Raw genomic sequence first — 22,121 nt, 5'->3', positions numbered from 1 at the left:
CTTTTAACTACTCAAACGTTCAAGAGAACTTAATTCAAAACAGCTAAAGAAAGCTAATCCGCGAATTCGATACAGTCAACAAGAGCAGTTTTCTAAACAACAACAAACTAAGTAACTACTGACTGACTGAATTGAGAGGTTTACCTCCTTTTTATAAGATTTTTAAATCGCGCGCGAGAACTTTCTGGAACTTTCTCGAAATCAAAAAGAGATATTTATTAAATGTTACATGCACGCGCTCTTGTATTTTCAATTTTCCAGCTTAGCTTTCTTTAAAATATTCGTCACGCGCTGCACTGCGCGGGAAATAAAACGATTTAATTTATAAGTCTACTAACATTAGCTATTTAAATACCAAATTCGTAACACTGTCCCCTTCCCAAGGACTGCACGTCCCGGGCAGTACAATCCCTGGACTGGAAGCCAAACTTACAACTGTACATGCAATAATAAGCATTACATTACAATAATGAACAACATGAACAATAAATGCAATAAATAAAACAAATCAAATGCTATCAAATAGTAAATACACATTTAGAAACAAAAACGACCATGGTCTTACACTATTTACAATTATTTACATTACGTACTATGGCTATAGTAATGAGCTAACCTGTCGTAATGAACGACTTTAGGTTTAGAGTTCGAAGACTTACGGATCCGAACCACGACGTCATTCAGCCTGTTTAGGACTGTATACGGACCATCCCAAGATGACTGTAATTTAGGACAAATTCCTTTCCGTCGAGTCGGATTCCACAAACACACCTTGTCGCCTTCGTGGAATTGATGTTCATTCGTGGAATTGATGTTCATTCGTGGAATTGATGTTCGTGGTATCGAGTCTTCATCTTCTCCGTCGCCAAGTTGACTCGCTCTCGTCAAAGTTGTGCATCACTTCAAACCGGGCCTGGAGATCTTGAATATATTCCTCAGACGATGAAGGAGCATCCGGAGGGCGACCAAACAAGAGACCACAAGGCAGACGAAGGTCACGACCGAAGAGCATCTGTGATGGGGAATAGCCGGTAGTCTCGTGGACAGCACCGCGGTAAGCCAGTAAAAACAGTGGTAATTTTTTGTCCCAATCCTGTTTGTTTCTGGAAACCACTAATGAGAGGTTATTAAGGATGGTTCGATTGAACCTCTCTACATGCCGTCCGACTGGGGATGTAATGGCGTCGTTTGGGTTTTGTCAATGCCGAGTAGTTTGCAGAGTAGTTTATTTTCCCTTTCAAATTTAAAGATCTAAACTTGCAAAAAATTTCTATTGGATACACTTTGTTACTATTAGGTTGCCAGAGTACAGGCAGCTAAAGATTAAATCTTCAAACTCACATTTATTTCAAATTCTATTAACCACTAAATAACTTACTTTTAAATTACATTTAAAACTTTACAAGATTTTAGAGGAAATCTTTCCAAGTATTACAAAACTTTAAACTAAACAATGTCAACCTATTCTCTTTCTTTTATTTATTAAATTTTCTTCGACGTATACATAAAAAACAAATACGTGGTATGTGAATAATTACAAACTTCTTTGTTCCTCTCTACAACTCGACTCTTGAATGGCTTGGTTTAGTTCGGTTTATTTGATTACGGCATTGCACGCGGGATTATCTGCCTAGGGGAGGGATGCTTTCGTGGAGCGCTTTCTATGGGAAATGGGCTCGTATACATGTTACAAATGAGAGAAACGACAAAATCGCTCATGCAGACAGCCCGTTTGCCGGAATTCGAGCCTCGGATGGAACTACCAGTGTTCAGCGACTTTACCGTTCGGCCGCTAATGGTTCCCGCTGCACTTGAATGCCTCTCGATTCTGATAAAATCTCGTAATCTTAGAGAAAATTTACTAGAAACTATCTCCATAAAGGACGGCAAACGCTCCTGTTTTTTACTTCCTTGTACGAAGTAAAAAGGAAGTATTGTAATCACGAAAAATTTCGGGTATCATATTTCAACGCAAATATCCATTTTGGCGGTTGTCGAATGCAATTTAACGATGTTTTTGCGTGATATCTGCACGTAAGGAGAAAATAAAGAATTCTTTTACCCCCTCCCCAAAATTATAAAACTGATTTAAAATGAATTCCGAAGAGAATATTTCGTGGCGTCTGGACCTACGTATGATGTATCTGGCATAACTCAAAAACAAGTAGCAAACAAGTATAGAACAATGCAATTTTGTATGTAGGACTGCTATAACGTGTAGATGTGCACCTCGTATTTTGGTTGCAATCGGCCGCACCAAAAGTATATAAATATATGTTATAACGTTGCGCGCCTCCAACTTGCACGCAACCAAGAGGTGACTGTGAAAACTTGTATAAAAGATAGAGCCTAGTGAAGGGTTTAAGTCCCTTTTTATTCAACGTAATAAATTACAATTGCGTCCTCTTGACGCTTACAGACTGTGCCAACTTGGCAGTCAAATAAAAATAATAACCTGAAAAGAAAGTAAAGACAAGATTCTAACTACGAGGCTCTCTAAAATAACTAACTCACTGCGTTTTACAATACCGCTGCTAATTCAGCAGACTTGAAGCTCACTGGAACGATTACTACTACTTCCCGCCAAGCACATAGGCCGCAACGCGGGGTTCTTCAATTCTCGCTAACTACCTCCGCGCTTGCTAAGTAAGAATATCACACCGAACTCGTTTCCTTCTATTTAAATCAGAATACTTCCGCTGATAATTTAAATCCTTGCGCGTTCTACTCAAATTTACATATTCTGGCATTGGCAGTTCCAGGGGAAAGTAAGGCTTGACAGGAAAGATAGTTTAAACTTAAAATAAATGTTAGTTAAAATAAATATAAACCCTACATTTGCCGCTGCCAGAATTTGGAAAACTTGGAAGCAGGTCCTACAAACGACCTGTTGTAAGTTTCTCTAATTCTGAACTAACTGGCGAGAACCTCGTTTACACAAAAAAATCTTATGTAACAATTATATCCTAAAATTCTGTTGATCTTATAAAGCTCTCTTCTTACAGCCACTTTTCCTGGACTTCATCAATCAATCTTGGTCTTTCCTTCCAGCATCTGGAAGGAATAAGTATCAGTATCTTTCTAAATACATTATAATTTACACTTTCTTGACACAATAAATTTTTGTTTTTAAACGATTCGTTTTTCTTAGTTATTGCTTACTTCACATTCATTCAATTTTTCAAGCATTAATTTAACTTTACCCTGGCTCTCCACCGTGTGTGGTGTCAAACGGGAATATTCGTGTTTTAGTCTTACAACACTTCCCCTAACCACCATGATTTGTTAGAATTCAACGACCAAATAGACACACCTTACTCGACATTCTACAACTCAATGAGCTACTTTAATATTCTTAAAAATTCAAATGTAGGTGGAGAACCCTACAAAACACATTCATTCTAACTTCCCCCTCATTCATCTTTAAACATGCAGGCTTTCGCTCTAAAGCATGACTTTATCTACAATTTAATACTTAAATTTTGACTTCATTGCTTTTAAGCATTCACTTTTAGAATCTACAATTTTATGCTTCTAGACTAAATTCTACTTTTACATACCATTCAAGTATTTACATACATTTACAAAATTTTAATACATATGCTTTTTACAATTTACCATAAAATGAATAAGAGAAAATAAATTTTTACTTTACTCATTCTTCGCCAAGCTGGCGGCACTGAAACTAAAATTCTTCTTATTAATACAAGAATACGAAGTTATTTTTATCTTCGGCCAAATTTTGGCTTTAACATAACAGAATTAGTCTTTCGACCAACAGAAAATGCTTGTTTTTAGCTTTTACACTTAAAGAAAATAATACTTTTGCCTTAGCTAAATAAAGTAAAACAAAACTAAGTCTCAACCGAGACATATTGACTTTCGTCAAAACATAGAACTTCGTACTTATGCATAACATTTCGGAACAAAACAGAAAGAAAAATTTATAGAAGGTTTTAACTTATCTTTGAGTTTTCGATGCTTGAAACTCCGTCATCCGTTTTTGGCAAAATTGATCCCAAGTTAGAGGTTTCATGGATGTCAATCTTCTCCTTATTGATCTCCGAGTGTCGTCCACGTTGCTTTTTCTTTTGCGTCCTCTACATGCTGGCCTCTTGACGGAGTAATCGTCTGGTTGTTGGCCTTTCCGTTTCTGCCTGGGACGGCTGGTCTTGACGTCCTCCGGTCTGGAGTCCTTCTTGAATTTCTTCTGTTCCTCGTATTTTTGTGCCTCCTGCTGGCGTTTCAGTTTCCGAAACGGCGGCCTTGCTGACACCTGACTCTGTGGCCGTGTGCGCGTTCTCCTTGATGTGTAATTTCTCCTGCCATCCTTTGTAGGTGGTGTTTTTCTCTTTACCACGGTTTCTTTACCCGGTTCATCTGTATTTTTGTTTTTCTTAAACGCCGGAGTTTGAAAATCATTTTTTCTTTTTGATACCGACGTCCGGGTTGTAGAAGTGCTAGGTCTCTCTTCAGTTCTCTGTTTCTTGGGTGGTGGAATAGTTGTTGTAGACTCTGGACCTTCTATTTCGTTTAGACTTGAGTCCTGCAAGAAACTTTTAAGGATTTCAAAATCATTTGGATTATAGTATTTTTTCACCTGGTCGGGACTTGCTTTACAGATTTCCCCTCTGTCGTTCTTAAGATATAATACTACCCCTTTGATTTCCTGAATTACATAGGGGCCTTCAAACTTTGGAGCTAGCTTTGCCATAAAATTGTCTGGGGCACTTGATAAAGAAAATTTCCGCTTCAATACTTTATCCCCAACTTTAAAATCTGCTTCACGGCGTTTTCTATCATAATAAAGTTTCTGCCTATTTCTTGCCGTATCCGAAGTTTTAAGCGCCTGATCAATCAACTTTTGCACATCTTGTTGTTTAAACTCCTGCTCTCTTTGTTGCACAAAGAATAATTTATCTAAAGGCGTAATTAACTTTCTGCCTAAAAATAATTCTGCTGGAGTTTTTCCCGTAGTATCATGATGTGCCGTTCTTAAAGCATAAGCTAATACATTTATGTAGCCATCCCAGCGCTTGTGATGTGTGCTCACGTAACTGCGAATTATTTTTACTATGTTTTTATTAACTCTTTCTGCTATGTTAGCCTGTGGTCTATACGGAACCATTTTGATATGGCGTATGCCAAGTCCATTGCATATGTTTTCAAATATTTGACTAATGAATTGTTTTCCGTTATCGCTAATGACTTTTATCGGTGCACCGTATTTTAAAATGTATCTGTGTAAGAATGCATCCGCGACTGTTTTGGCTGACGCGCGTTTAAGTGGAACAATTTCTATCCATTTTGAAAAATGATCTACTATTACTAAAAGAAAACGATTTTTATTTAACTCGCTCTGGGGGAAGGGACCAAGGAGATCTATGCCTAAAATTTCATTCGGAAATGTAGCGTGAATGCTATTTAAGTACCCGGCCGGGCTGTAATTAATATCATTTATTAACTGACATTGATTGCAGGACCTGACATACGCCGTTACTATTTTGTATAATTGCGGGAAATATACCGCCTCGCGTACCCTTTTTATAGTCTTTCTGACCCCGAGGTGGCCCGCTGTTTTTTCTTCGTGCAACTCCTTCAAAATGCTTAATCGAAGCGAGGCTGGGATGACTGGCTTATACTCAAGATTTTCGTTTGTTGTTTTCGTATAGAATAATAAATTATCTATTATTTCATAGTTTTTTGCTCTATTTCTTATCGCATCGATATCTGTATGCTCAAAGCTTTCGGGGTCTTTCAAATAAGCATAGATATTTCCAAATTCAGGATCAGCTTTCAGTTCAGTAATAACCGTATCTCTAGAATCTAAAATTTTTGAAGTCAACACAGCGCATTTAAGTTCATTTCCTTCATCGTCCAGTTTTATACGAGAAAGTGCGTCAGCTACATTGTTTTTCTTACCCGGTTTATATTTTATTGTGATATTATATTCTTGGAGTTTTAAAGCCCATCTTATTAACCTGGGCGTTAGGTTTTTTCCCGAGTAAAGTCTACCAACAGCCGCATGATCCGAAAAGACTGTTACTGGCGCTTTGCGGAAATAAACTCGAAATTTGTGTACAGCCATTAATACGACTAATGTTTCTCTTTCTGTAGCTGTATAATTCCTTTGTGTCTGATTCAATGTTTTACTAAAAAATGCCAGCGGATGGTTATTTTGCATAAGAACCGCACCCACCGCATAGTCTGACGCATCTGCCGCAATTTCCAGGTTTTCGTCCCCCTCAGGGAATTTTAAAACAGGGGCATTAATAAGCGCTTCTTTTAATCTTTCAAAAGCTGTGTTAGCTTCCGCTGTCCACGTAAATTTACTCTTTTTTCTTTTGATTACTAAGAGTGGTTCAACAATATTAGCGAAACCTTTTATGAAAGATCGATAGGAAGAACATAACCCAAGAAGAGAAAAAAGTTTCTTGGCGGCGTTGGGAGGTGGGAAATTCTTGATAGCCTTTATTTTTGAATCTTGAGTTTCTATACCCTTTTGCGAAATTTTATAACCCAGATATTTAAGTTCTTTAGTTGCGAACTTGCATTTTGAGGCGTTAATTGTAAGACCGGCCTCTTTTAATAATTTAAAAACTTCTTCTAGATCTTTAATATGTTGTTCCAACGTACTACTCGTTATAATTATATCATCTAGATAAATTAAAGTTGATTTTCCTAGGACAGGCTTTAGAACAATGTCCATAGCTCTCTGGAATGTTGATGGGGCCCCACACAACCCAAAGGGCATGCGTAAAAATGCATAAGTGCCCGATTTTGTTATAAACGCGGTTTTATGTATATCTTCGGGTCTCATAGCTATTTGATAGTAGCCAGTCGTTAAGTCCAAAGTAGACATATATCTTGTCGATTTGATCTGTCTAATGATCTCGTCTATAACCGGCAAAGGGTAAACTGGAAATTTTGTAATACTATTTAGTTTTCTGTAATCAATAGCAAACCTCCAAGCCCTTTTATCCGAAGGAGGAAACTCGTTCTTTTTCCTACATAGTACGACTGGACTCGCGTACTCACTATTTATGGGCGTTATTATTTTATTCTTTAACATCTCCTGAATATGTTCTTCGATGATTAGGTCTTTTTGTTTATCATAACGATACGGTTTAGTCCTACAAGGTTTTTCGGCATTTAATTGAATCTTATGAGTCACGATTTGGCAGTTTCCTGGTTTTTCTGAAAACAAATGAGAAAAATTACTCACCACTTGCTGTATTGCTTTACTTTCCTGGTCATTCAGATGGCTAAGGTCCACTTCAGGTGTCTCCACAGGTTCCACCACCCTCTGGTCCATCTCCAACACCATGGAACTATCTTGAAAATTTAATTTGGCCCTCGCGGCCCTTAAAAAGTCCATACCTAAAATAAGAGAGTGTTGTAGATCTTTCACCACAAAAATTAATACTTTGAGATTTTCCTCTTTTACCTGTAAGTTTAATGATAATTTCCCGATGCAGTGACATGTTTTTCCTTGCGCCGCTATAATTTCCGTATTTCTGGTTTTGAATAGTCGTATCCTATAAAAATTCTTTTTGAAGAACTTTTCACTCATAAAATTTCCTTCTGCTCCTGTATCGATGAGGGCTTCTACTGGTACATCGCCAACCAGGACTTGTATAATTGGTAGCTGTGAGTTTTTTACGATGACCGTGTTTAAATGTCTATTTGAGGGTTTTTTTAAAACTTCCGGGGTCTGGACCCTCCCTTTCACAGGCCTCTCTAGTCGTTTAAAGCTTTCCTTTCAATCTGTGTCTTTTGGGTACGCGGATGCTTATTTTCAAATTTTCTTTTTGGGCCTTGACCTTCGAGTTTCGATGCGTTAGCTTGATAGTTCTTTCCCCCATATGAGCGATTTCCATTTCTGGTTTCCTCCTTCCTTCGGGTATGTTGAGAATATGTTTCCCCTCTCGCTTTTTCCGCTATTCTGCGATTTTGAAACTTCACCGCCAATTCGAAAAGTTCCTGCAATGTGCTTGGGTTTCTAATTTCAAAGTAGTCTTGGACAGCGGGTAACAATCTTGGTAATATTAGTTCAATTATCTCCGCATCGGGTTTTTTCCCATACAGCATATCCGTTAGCTTGATTTTTCGTAAAATAAAGTCCGTCAATTGTGCTGTATCCCGTTGATAGAAACTATATAGTTCGGCTTCCAGCCGTGCGCGGTCTTTCACTATGGGGAAGGCCTTTACTAACGATTTTTTGAAATTTTCAAATGTATACGTCGGGCTTCCAAATTCACCTAGTAGAAATTTTCCTATGTTTTTCCACCATAGCGCGGCCTGTCCTCTTAGTGCTGATGTGGCGATGGCAACTTTTTGTCTTTCAGGCACAGGGTAGAGCTGAAAGTGGTTTTCTAGACCTTCTAAAAATACGGACACCGAATTTTTTCCGTCGAAATAGACGTTTGGCTTGATTGACGCTCTCAAAGTCTGGACCAGGTATCCAAATCCTTCTAACTGACTTGTTATTTCTTGGTGTTGTCCAGCGGCTTCCATCCAGTTTTCGGCCATTTCAGTTCGATAAGTGTTCGGGCGCCAATATAACGTTGCGCGCCTCCAACTTGCACGCAACCAAGAGGTGACTGTGAAAACTTGTATAAAAGATAGAGCCTAGTGAAGGGTTTAAGTCCCTTTTTATTCATCGTAATAAATTACAATTGCGTCCTCTTGACGCTTACAGACTGTGCCAACTTGGCAGTCAAATAAAAATAATAACCTGAAAAGAAAGTAAAGACAAGATTCTAACTACGAGGCTCTCTAAAATAACTAACTCACTGCGTTTTACAATACCGCTGCTAATTCAGCAGACTTGAAGCTCACTGGAACGATTACTACTACTTCCCGCCAAGCACATAGGCCGCAACGCGGGGTTCTTCAATTCTCGCTAACTACCTCCGCGCTTGCTAAGTAAGAATATCACACCGAACTCGTTTCCTTCTATTTAAATCAGAATACTTCCGCTGATAATTTAAATCCTTGCGCGTTCTACTCAAATTTACATATTCTGGCATTGGCAGTTCCAGGGGAAAGTAAGGCTTGACAGGAAAGATAGTTTAAACTTAAAATAAATGTTAGTTAAAATAAATATAAACCCTACAATGTATATCATTAAAGACATAAAGTAAGAAATTTAGAACTAATATTTCACGAAGACCAGAAACTGAATTAATATTTACTGTGTTTTTTCCTTCCCCAAAGGGAAGGGCCAGAATTTTCGGCTGAAGTATTATAATTATAATTAAAATACATTGAAATGGTTCATCGGCTAATTCTGGATACAGAAAAGCAAGGATTCTTGTAGAAGAGAGATTTCAATTAATTTAATTAATTCAATGAATTAATAGTTCCTCACCCCTGACGAAGTGACATTGAGGTTGTTTGAATCCCTCTTCTGTTTTTGTTCATTTTTCATTAAATTTCATAAATTTTTTGAAGTGGGATTTTGCTTGTTTGAAATGCTTTGTTTTTAACATTTTAAAATTCTTTGTTGCATTTATATGATTGTTTGAAATTTCTAATAATCAATTTGAAATTTCTAATAATTATGAATTTCAATATCTGGTCTTTGTGAAATATTAGTTCTAAATTTCTTTATGTCTTTAATGATAATTTTTCTGCAGCTTAATGCGCGAAACTAATAGACTTTAGACTAATAGACTAATAGACGAAACTAATAAACTTTGTGTTTTGTTTTCAAAAGAATGCTTTGTAATTATAAATATAAATATGTTTGTAAGAAAAATAAAGAATATGTAAAAGATTAAATTAGCAGCGTAAATTAATTTCCCTTCTCTATTCTAAAAATAGCAACATCTATTTGCACTGCGTCATTTCGAGAAAAGTCTATGTCATATGATTCGTACGTAATTATGATGATGTAAATGGAACTAAAACTCAACCAGCCAATAGTAATTTTACAGCAATATTAACTGTTCAAATCAAAATGCTTTGAAAACCAAAACTAAATCAGTCTGACTTGAGATTTCATCCTGAACATTACGCACTTGCTTTCCACGGTGTGGCCTAGCAACACTGCTGTCTGTCTGCTGCTGCTTTCTTGCTACAAAGTTATCAAAAATGTAAGCCTTTTGGAAAATGTGCCGACTTGTGTGTAGCCGTAACATGCTGCTGAAAATAAAACTGAAGATTTAATCTGCCTTCGCTTCCAAATTCCTAGTCATTATGGATCAACACTTCTGCGCCATCAAAATTCCTGCTCCCGAATATATTGCATGTATATATCTGTTACTTAGTTCAGTTCAGTTTCTTTATTCTTACATGTTTGTAAATTGTGCATTTTTTCCTTTAAACATAATTGAATTATGTTGTTCTGGTTAAAATTTGTATGCCTTTAGTTAACCTGCGTGTAATAATTGTGGAATTATCAACAATTATTTGCTTTTGAACAAAGCTTTTGAAGTGCAGCAAAGCCTACTTTTTAATTACCATGGCGTCCATGTTTGTTTGCATTTGAAACTTAGCAAAATAGTGGATTTTTTGCCAATTTAGAAAAACTAAGCTTCACAACAACAAAGATAACGCCTTCTTTTATTATCGCGAATTAAATCATGCTTAATCGATCCTGGCAATTATTCGAGGAAATAAGTGTTTAAGATTTACGTCGTAATTTTTACTATAGATATTTTGAGTTTTTATGTATTTTTTGTCGCGAAGTGAGAACTAAATTAATTGAATTTAAAATACTGAAAAACTGTGAAAATACTGTGAAAAACTACTTCTTCTTTTTAGTTCAAAGGGGCTTTGTCCCTGAAGGACTATTGCTTTCGTTTTGCGTTTAATCACTATAAATGTCCGTTTCACTTTTCAAACTGTTGCCACCAAACGTTAGAGTCCTGCATGGTATTTGAAGAAATTAAATAATGCAAAATCTGCATAAATGTATGTATATTTCTCGCATTGTGATAAAACAACGGTACGTAGAACCATCCAATTTTGAATGACGTAATCCTCCTATGAATATGGGCATGTGGAAAACCAAATTTGAAATGTGGAATTTGTTTTATTATCGATTTCATATTTTCTGGAACTTTAACGAATTTTTGAGTAACAAACTCAACAATTTAAAAGCGAGCAATGGCAACACTCTACGGTGAAAAAGACCTTTTTATCTCCAGTGCGCGGAACTACGTATCGGAAATTCTAAAGATAAGTTCATTTTAAAATTATTTTGCGACATTGCTATTGAACTGAGTTTTATGGTTTAAGTGCAGAAAACATGATATTTAATAAATAAAGGTAACACACTAAACGTTAAAAAACGCTCCTTTGGACGTAATTTAAAATACGAAACCTTTCAGATTTATTTTTTATTTTTTATTTATTTATTTATATTGTTTAATTTCTTTTATATATAGTTTTAGATTTATTATAGTATTTGACTAGAACATGTGGCAACGATTAGATAATTCTACAGATGATATAAATTTTGTGCATTCTGAGTAATGAAATGAGAAGGATTCTGTGTTATAATATGATGAATATGAGAGGATAATATGAGGGATTCTGAGTTATTATATGATTGAAGTTGGTGAGTTCTTGAATTTATGCTTTTTAGCGTTTCTAAGTTTATTTAAATTGTAATTAAGTGCTATATGTTAATTGAAATTTAAGTAATATTCCATCTAGTGTATTTTTGTATTTTGATTATAAGCGAAACTGTAAAAGTAGCGTTTCCGTGTTGCGTGTAGCTAAGCCTAATTAAGCTTAGTGAGTTTTTCGCTGAAAACTCCGTGGTTCATTCTAAAGATTTTTGTTAGGTTTTTGATCGGGGTTAGAACTGGATTTAGGATTTGAATATGGACCCAATTATTAGACTTATGGCTTCTACCATTGAGGAACTCAGAATTAAGCTAAGTAATAACACCATTACCACGAAAGAAAAAAGGGAACTCGATTTTCTTCAAAAATTCTACAATGCTTACAATATGACACAAAATATTTCTGACATTATACTACTAGATAATTCTCGAAATGACACAAATACAAACCTTCAGGATGGTGAATGGAAAACAGTTGTAGATACATTAGATATTTTTTGGAAGCAGGAGAAATGAAAAACAATTAACAACGCCTTCGGGGAAAGTGCAGAATCGCGCACTGCTTGGCGCGTTTTTAAGAATTGCACATACTCGGTATCCATGTCCACGTTGTTCTTTTAATGCTGCTTTTGGGAAGCAGCACCTCTATTTGCTGCACATCTATGTTCTTCGCGGCCTCCTTTGCTAGTTAAGTCCGCCTCCTCATTTCCCTGGTGCCCAAAATGAGCTTTAATCCAGGATATGTGAAGTGGAGATGCCGGCGATCTAGCTCTCAGGAGTGCTTGGATTTCTGCTATAAGTGGGCTGGGATGACAAGGATTCCTTATTGCAAAGATGGCCGATTGAGTATCGGTGTAAATGAATTTTGGCTATTAGTGGCTGCATAAGACAGCGCATGTTTCAGGGCTGCTGCTTCTGCCTGGAAAACAGAGTTGTTTCCTTTCAGGTTCCCTTTCCATGCTGCGAGGGTATCCCCTTGCCTCTTGGCGATGAAGCTGCACCCTACCTGGTTGACAAGCTTCGAATCATCTGTATTAAATGTATACTTTTGAGTTATCTTCTTTTCAGGCGATGTAGTCGGTATGCGCATGCACTTGTCTGCCATATTCTTCGGGATGAACTAGTCATACTGTTCTTTTTTCTTCAAAGTGTGCAGGGATATAATGCTGCCCCCTGTAAAAAGATTACTGTCTTAATAAGGTGACTTGCGTAATCGTTGCCTCTTGTTCCGCTTTAATGTGAAGGGGCATTATGCCCGCGAGCACTGCTGCCGCCATCGTTGCGGTTGTGCGGTACGCCTTGGTAATGGAAAGTGCATAAGGTCTTTGTATGCTGCTTAGGACTTTCAATTTCCTGGAGCTCATTGGAGTTGCCCAGACTGCTGCTGCGCGCTTCGTAACTGGACACGGGCCATTTCCCAGTTACTTTTATGATAGGCACCTAACAACTACCAACGTCTGTGTATGTGGAGATGTGGGCAAGCCTGATCATTTTCTGACATCATGCCCACTCACAAGAGACTTCCACCACGTTCTGCCAACTACAAATACAGCCGCCTACAAAAGATTCATGGTCAAGCAACCTTTAATACAGAGGAAAATACGACTAATGATGCAAAAAGTCGAAGCGCTAGGCACTGAACTCTGCAGTGCGGAACACGGTCACATCTATCCATAGGAGTCCTAATCCTTCATGGATATTAATATCTTTATACCAGTTAATGCAATGTCAATGCATAACTTTAATGCTCAATATAATCGAATAGGGAAATGCACATTTTATCTTATGTATATATTAATGTAATGTATGTATGCATGTACTATTATTGTATAATGTATATCGATATATATAGTTATAAGTTGTACAATTTTGCACTGGTATATGTCTGTAGAATTTAGAAAATTTTTATTATTGTAAGTACTAATATATCCAGTGCACCTATTGATGTATCGAATGTACCTTCTTTGTAACGTATGTGTTAATGTAATGTATGTGTGCCTGTATTATTTATGTATATAGTTATAAGCTGCGTAATGTGCACTGGTACAGCTTTGCAATATGTCTGTAGAGTTTAGCAAATTTTATTATAGTATGTATTAATATATCGAGTGCACTTCACTTTTAATGTTTATTGTATTATGTAATTATATTGATATATCGAATGCACCTTTCATGTTATGTATGTATCAATGTAATGGACGTGTGTATGTGTTATTAATGTGTAATGTATATAGCTATAAGTTGCGTAATGCGCATTGGTATTGCTCTCCAAAATGTCTGTACAGTTTAGGTACTTTTTTTTATTGTATGGCTTAAATCGAGTACACTATTAATTTATAGTGTATTAATATATCGAATGCACCTTTTATGTTATCTGTATATTAATGTACATAGCTATAGATTATACATTGCGTATTGATACCGCTCTGCAATGTCTGTAGAGTTCAGAAAATTTTATTATAATACGTATTAATTTATCGTCTCTCCGTCGACTAGCCGATAATAGTGCATTATTAATGTATAATGTAATACGATGTACTACTATTGTGGTAATTCAACATATTAACAGCACTTTTCGATGTAAGGATATTTGTATTGTATAATAAGCATTGTTATTGTAGGAATCCGCAATACCCCTGTTTTCCTCCATCTGCCCCTGTTTGCAATATTCTTTTTCTGGACAGTTGCGGGATTCGGACGATACCCGAATAGTCAGTGAAAGCCGCCTGGGTGTCCGGACCTTGCTCTCACCTGTCATCTGTTGAGAAATGCCCAGCTGCGGCAAGATAGATTCCCCTCAAAACAGTTTTAGGGTGTCAGGAAATGGCAAAGAAAGGCAGGGTTGCTCGATTTGGCCCTATATCGCCATTTGACGACATTTGGCGGCAAAATTGGCGATATGCCGAACATTCTAGAACGAGTTCTTACCGGTTTTCCAAGAATGTTCTCGAAGCCAGGTCAAAAGCTATAAAATTTCATTGGACATTCTTATCTCAGAACTCTAAAATGTGTAAGTGTTTTAAAAGAATACAGTGCTAAAATTAATAATTCAATTCAAAATTTTATGACTTTCAGTGAAATCTTTCAAAGTGTCGGTCAAAATTTTATGAAAATAATTTTTTGTTTAAAAGTTAATATGTTTGTATTTTCAAAATTATATCTTTCACATTTTGCTGCTCTAATGCTTGTTCTTCCACCCTGCTCACCCAACTTTTCTTTTGAAGGGGGGATATGTAAGATATAACAAAATATGATAGCTGTTTCAAAAAAATAATTGACGACCTCAAAATTAATATTCTAAATTTGGTAATCTGCCCCTAAATTCATCTCTTCTCACAGGTTCCAGACTTTTCTATCTTATGTAATGTTTTAATGCTGATGCCTCTCGTCCAATCAAATTAATTCTAAACCAAAACTGTGAACTGAAACTCCCAGCCTTCTTCCTATGAAAGTACTATAACCTTTCCCTTTTTCCGCGTTAGCTCTCCTGATGGTAAGACGCTTTACATCCATGCTGCTGCCGCTTACTTACTTAAGATGACGTTCTAATTCAAACTGCAATTTATGTATTCAAATATAATTAGGAAACATCTTGTCTGAAAAAGGATGACTTGATATGCATGGAAAAAATAAAGATTGTGATTTTTCAAGATATGTTGTGCTAAATTGCGTCATCATGCTTTCCACTCTGCCACCTCCAAACCACAGTTTCATTACAATAATATGGCGCAGCCGATTTTCGACCCTACAGGCGTGGAACTTCAGTGCAGTTTATTTCAACTAATCTCACATCGTTTAACGAATGGATAAAATAAAAAAAGGTAACTATTCATCTGAATTCCCAATCAAGCCACTGCGGTCTTCTCGGTCATCTACGCAGTATCGTAAGCTGTTGAGAGTTCCACTGCTATCATATACGCATTTGAAATCATTACATATTTATAAAACGCCGGTAGAATTAACCTGGTGCAAGTTACCGAATGGATTTCGAACTCTGCTGTCTCAAACTACCAATGAATCATCAAATTCGTTTCCGGTGTGTGATTTAACGGCATATTTTAAAAGTGCTTTGAAATCATCGAATATCAGTAAGTTCAAAATCGAAAAGTATTTCGAATCAAGGTCAGTGCCGCCAACGTAGTGAAATATGGTTACTGGTTCTCGCTCGCTTCGAATATTCACAATGTTTATTCATTTCCAATCATCGCGTAAAAAGAAAATTAATTAAAGGTTGCTGGTTCGCAAAGAGCAAAGCCATCCTATTTTTTTATATCTTATATACCCTTGCCTGCACGTGGAATATCTTGAGTAGAATCTAGTGTATGTTGAGTTCAGTAGCAGTGTTTTGAGATCGGAGTTGTATTGTCATCAATCACTCCAAATCCACGAACCCCTAGATTGTAGTACTAAAGCGCCACAAAACAGTCGGTTAGAGAAAAAAAAAAAAAACTTTATTGTGCGCCAACGTGCTTCGCAGCTGTGCGTCCAGTCAACTAACTAGTGACTGAAGAAATTATATATTAGAGGCACGGGCTTAATAGAAAATACCGGAAACACCACAATACTAAATTTACTGTGTGCCAACGTGCTTTGAAGCTGTGCGTCCAGCTAACCAACTAGTGACTGACTGAAGAAATTATATGTTAAAGGCAGAAACAATAGAAAATACCGGAAATACCAGAATACTGAAAGGCGACCAACGGTAGGCTGGCGAACAAAATTTACGATGTGCCAACGTGGAAAGATCTTCCTCCGTATTCAGTTACATGGCCTGGCATATAAGCATTACAGTAACAAAATCCCAACTTGTTAAATCATCTCTTTTTTCCTTCAGTAGCAATGTCTTACATGGGCTCAATGCACATCTCTATATCGCTAAAACGATTATCACTGAATCTAGAACTAATGCATAATTTAAATGTGATTGCGAGTTGCGTAATTTTGCGGTCCCTGAATCGTCAATCTAAGATCAGTGATCTATGTTATTACATAATGGCGTGTATTTAATTATGGCAAAGCACGCTAGGGCTATCTGCCTGAGGGGAGGGATGCCTTTCGTGGAGGACTTTCTAAGGGAAACTGGCTCGTATACACGTTACACATGGGGAAAACCACGAAAACGCCCATGCAGCCAGCCCGTTCGCGGGATTCGAACCTCTGACCGAACTACCAGTGTTCAGCGACTTTACCGCTCGGCCGCTGGTGGGCGCCTATGTTATTACAGAAAAACGGTTACTGAATCCTTGAACAGCTTTTTTAACAATATGGCTTCAGTATATTCAAAAACGACACGTGCCTTATGCGTCCTTTGCAGCGTTTTCTCTTTCAGCAACCATCGAGATTACTTCAAGAAAAAAGTGCGGATAGTCATGATGATTTTCTAGCAAAATGGCTTATAATCGTTTTTGTAACATTTGAGCATAATGCACTAAGTATTTCCGAAGTGCGTGGCGAAGGATTTATCACCCCGAATGATTCAGTGGATTCTGAAATAGGAAAAAAATATGTAATTTAAAAATTTAACATCCCGACGGCTTCTCATAAATTTGTTAGATTCTTATACTGAAAGCCAGTCAAAAAAAATTGCGTTTTCTGTTAGTAATTGCTGACCATTTTACAAAGTAATGCGAACGAATACCACTACACCTTGCGTCTACAAAAGCAGTAGCCTTAAAGCGTTGGGCCCTACAAAAATTTATATCGGATAATGGATCTCAAGTAAAATGTTTTTTTTTAATTATTGCGCAAAATTGCACATAAAGCGTTTAAAAGTAAAGCCGTATAAATATTGTCAAATATTGCTGAGAGCGTAAAACGAAATGTATTACAAATAATAATTTTCAATGTCAAAGAGTACCATAACAATTGAGATAAACACATTGGCGAAATGACGATGTATGCGTTACCATCCTAAAAAATTAGAGAGTACACCGAGTGTACATGAAAGCGTATACATGAAAGAAAATTTTTGTACAAGTATTAAACACATGTTTGTAACACAAGTATCAAAGACTTTGTGAAAGGTTGGTACGTTTACCTGATTGGTGAAAGCCTTGTTTGGCTAACTTTATCTGTGGCGTGTCTACTCATATTTTTTAAAACGTAGTCTCTGTGATTAATCCAGCTTTTCGAGCAACCAAAGAAGAAAATGTCTTTAATTTTTCATTGCACTGTCTTTCATTTAGAAATTGCGCTGTCAAAACCTCCAATGCTGGGTTCATTTCATGGACTTTTTTCAGGTTTGTTAAAATATGTTACACTTAATCGCGGTATTTCGGTACTGCACTGCATATCTCAAATAGTGATTGTGTTACTATGTCACAACGGTTGTTACAGTATTCTTCCATTTGTGCTTTTGTAGTGTAAGTTTTAAGCACGCCCTGCTGAAAGCCAACAACTGGAAGAGTGAAGATCCAAATCTCGGAGAAAGGGGGATGGATCTTAAAGGGCGACTAGACTCGTGAAGTGTCCAGCTACCAAATGAATGATCCAAGATTCGGTCCACGGCGATGGTAGAATTTATTTTCCACATTTCTTGCACGAAAAAAGCTATCAGTTGGATTACGTAGCTTCTGATGCCTATTAAGGAATATAAATGAGAAATAACTTGTGTGTACTTCATAACTTCTTCAAATAGAAAAAGTATTGTACGTTTTAATTTTAAAATGAGACACGGCCGACATTAAATAACATGAACAACTGATGACATGTTATCAGGATCCTGGATTTCCTAACTATCAGAAACTCTTATAGAAAAGGGAGAAAATATTAAGAAATAATAAGGGCGTTTTTATCCAAATACTTCTGAGAATGTGATGCAATTTTAACGCCTAATTTTACGGCGAAATATCTAAATTAATATATTTTTAAAGTAGCTTGTACTAAATATTGTATTCCATATTGTTTCGTTACACAATATAGTCTAAATTTTAAGTACTTTAAATTTGTTATTTTCTTTTGTGTATGTATCTGTGCCCTGGCCGGGACTCGAACCTGGACCTCTCGAATACGCTCCGAGTGTGCTACCGTTGTACCACGAAGGCATGCTGGAAGGAGGGAGAAAATACCTTATATACACCCCCGTTTTAAAAGGCGACTGGGAATGAGGGGACCCAATCGCTAAATCCTGGTGTTGACGAATTATTATCCACCCCATTTTAGTTCGGGCGCCACTGTACATTCTGTTATGCTATTTTGAAGCAGGAGACATGAAAATTGAGCAATGCCCTCGCCGGGACTCGAACTTTGGATCTCCCAATACATGACGAGTGTGCTAACTTTACACCACAAAGTCATGCTGGGAGGCGGGAGAAAATACCTTCTAAATTTTAAATATTTTTATTTATTTATTTATTTTTTTAATTAATTTTTTTTTTTTTTTTTACTGCTGCAATTTTTTTCACCTTCTTTTTTTCAGAATATTTGGTAAATTTTTTATAATGTCCTTTAGAATATTCATTAATCAAGATATGCATAATTATAATTTAATAACAGAGATAACTCAAATTTTAACTTTTTTTCACTTTATTCATCTCAATAACTGCAAAAATTATGCATATTAATACAGTATAAAATTTTTTCAGGTCCAAAGAAGGAAAGATATTTTACTAGCATCATTATCTGTTTCACATTTCCCCGACTGCAACCAGCCAATAAAAACACCACGTAAAAATGCAGCGAACCAATAAAAAATCTGAACGTAAACTTGCTAGAAATAAAAAGTGCGCTTCTAAAGTCCTCAAAGATTTGAAGAAGTATAAAATCAGAGACTGCAGTGTGTGTGTTGTGAGTCTTAGTACATTCGTAGCTGCAGACTATGGCATAACAAATCTCTCAAAAGCTATAAAAGCAGCTCTGCAAACAACTTCTTGCTAAGGAGATCTCCAAGCGTAATTGTTGGAACTTCTGCAAAAACATGTACTATCAGCCCATTAGCCCCATTAAATAAAACAAATTCATTTATCTGTTATGAGGAAAATCGAATTGTAAAAATATAATACTAGTAAACCGTTCAGGAAATATCCATGTGCAGAAGCTTCTGTAATTATCCTTCAACATTTTAAGAGAATTGAGGAAATATTCCAAAAATAAAATATTCTTTCATAATGTGAATGTGAGTTGTTCATTTCGAACTTATTCCAACTTATTATTAAATTATTCGAGAACTTCCTAAAGACCTGCCAGACGTAGCAGGAAAAGAATCTCTGCCATATTATATGGCATCAGAAAATGCTATAAAGGGAAGACAAATGAATTTTGAAGACTCATCCATCATCAAGTTACGTGAAAAAAAATAGCATAATGAGTAATTTTAAAGAACCATCTGGCACTTCGAACCCAAAGAGATGTATTTGGTTAGAACAGTAAATAAGAATGGATTAAGATAACGTCTAGAGAAATTCTAGTAATGTGGCTGAAGCATTTAATGGTAGTGATTATATGAATTAGAGCTAGGAAAGAAACATAAGAAATGGCTCACGTTGAATAATTATCCTCTTATAAGTGAAGTAACAATACTCATAAGAACTGATGAACATTTGTATATTGAGAAGACATATAATGATGTCATAACAGAATATTTTCCACAGTAGACCAGAGAAAAACTTTCTGGGATAAAAAGACGATTTAATCTTAATGATAAATGTGTCTAATGCAGAAAATGATAAAGAAAAACATATTCGTCGAAGGTAGAGATCCTTAATATATGTAGATAACGTCGTTGAGAAATCTGCTAGTGGTAGTAAGATACTGGATGATACGTTTACATAAACATCTGAAGCAATCTGACCAAATTTTGATCCTGAAAAACTGGAGTTTTCAAAAACAAAGTTGTAAATACGTACTTATTAATTACAAACATTGTTGTTTAGTGTTTCAATGAAAACTTTCGGTAATCGTAATTTCTTTTTTTTTTTTCTTTTGAAAGTATATGTACAAGTAGTTCGCCTACAAAGCAAGGACTAAAGAAACTGTATAGATTAAATAAATGAAAAAATGAATCCGAAGAAAGTTTCCAAGATGCTTGCAAGAATTCGAGTGAGCAAAGAATACTGTTTTTGGATTCCAGATACCCAGGTGATGTGCAGAAACAGGAGAAATAAATGGATTTATAAGATAATAAGCATTTTAGCAACATCGGAAAGGCACTTGAAGATAATTGTTTCGTTAGTAATATTATGCAACCTAACCACTTAACAGAAGGGTCAATTAATTTAGATAACGCTTGTAACAAAGAAGAAAATGAAAACGCCATCTCAAATGTGAAGCAAGAGAACTGGATGTAATTTATGAACTTTTCATTTGTAGAAGAGAAATAATGATGCCAGAAGGGAGAATAGCCCCACTACTTATTAAGAAAGGATTTTATAAGATGATTAACTAGATTCCTTTTTGATTGTAGATGCATCTGTACAGATATAATACAGGACAGTAGCTCCCTAAGACTATCTGTAACCACCTTGGAAGGGAATCTGAGTGCGATGTAGGGATAATTTTAGCCTGATAATGATGAATTCAGTGCATTTTAAGCACACTTAACAACGTTTTAAGCACAATGTAAATATGTTTTAGGAAATGGCGATTAAAAATAAAATGAAATAGCCCTAAATGTTTATTGCAATTTAACATAATCTATATGAAAATGAAAAAGAAATGCAAATTCTATAATAAAGAATAAAACAAAATAAAAAAAAATAGGGCTTTTAAAAGTTTACAAAAATTTTAAGTTAGATAAGTTTTATGCATGTCTCCAAAACTGCTGAAATGCCTTCATTTATAATCATTTCATTTCTGCCATTCATTAATGCCATTTCAAATACTTCGCCAATGACAGAAACAAAGTTTACGGTGTCTTTGGTTGTAAAGTATCCCATGAGGCCATTTAAACAACTTTAACAGAATGACAGTGTTTTCCATTTTGATCTATGCGTTTTACCTTAATATTCTCCAATTCTTTTGAATTGTCTGAACTATTATGAAATTATGTTATAGGGGAGAGTAGCGTAATTTGAACCAATTTTGTATTTTTCACTATATAGAAGGACGGAAGAAGTGCCAATAAAAATTAAGTAATAGAAAATAAACTCACTAAGTGTACCTTAAAAATAAAAATTATTTATAACGGTGAAAAATGCATTAAAAAAATCGTGTCGTCGGTTCAATTTAGGAAACCGGTTTCCTTATTAGGACCGCTAGCTCCCTAAATTGGACCATGAGCTTTCTTAGCGGCAAGAACCTTTTAATTGCAGCACTAACTCCAGCACATCGAGTATGTATCCAAGCGTGACATTTCAGGCATTATATCATTTCTTCTTCCTTGGTTTCTTCACATCATAAATAAAACCATGAATCACCAGTTTCTTTTTTATGTTTCTGCATTTTATTAAACTTTGGTGAACTGATTTTTGCTACTACAGATAAGAACTTTATTTCTTGCGGAAATATTTCTGCAATTAGCTTTTAAAATAAGTTTTAAGCACGCTTACGCATACTTCGTCTCGGAGACGAATGGTTGCCATTCCCGTTTTTCGAAGGGTAGCATTC

The 22,121-nt window shown here is 36.0% G+C and overlaps 1 protein-coding gene and 1 long non-coding RNA gene across 2 annotated transcripts in view; both read left to right on the top strand.

Annotated features, from left to right (window-relative positions):
• LOC146998937 (general transcription factor II-I repeat domain-containing protein 2-like) overlaps nucleotides 1–22,121 on the top strand; it is a 66,941-nt gene that overhangs the window by 31,301 nt on the left and 13,519 nt on the right. The gene's annotated exons all lie outside the window — the stretch shown is intronic.
• Nucleotides 11,475–21,933, top strand: LOC146998938 (uncharacterized). The gene is made up of 2 exons (XR_015039836.1): nucleotides 11,475–11,569; nucleotides 19,163–21,933. It is a non-coding gene; the product is annotated as an uncharacterized LOC146998938 (long non-coding RNA).

The sequence above is a fragment of the Stegodyphus dumicola genome, chromosome 2 (assembly GCF_044657685.1).
Source record: "Stegodyphus dumicola isolate Sdum_Otavi_A_Nest chromosome 2, ASM4465768v1".
In the NCBI taxonomy this organism is placed as follows: domain Eukaryota; kingdom Metazoa; phylum Arthropoda; class Arachnida; order Araneae; family Eresidae; genus Stegodyphus; species Stegodyphus dumicola.
Note: the sequence above shows the minus strand (reverse complement) of the source record. Positions and strands in the feature narration are given on the sequence as shown.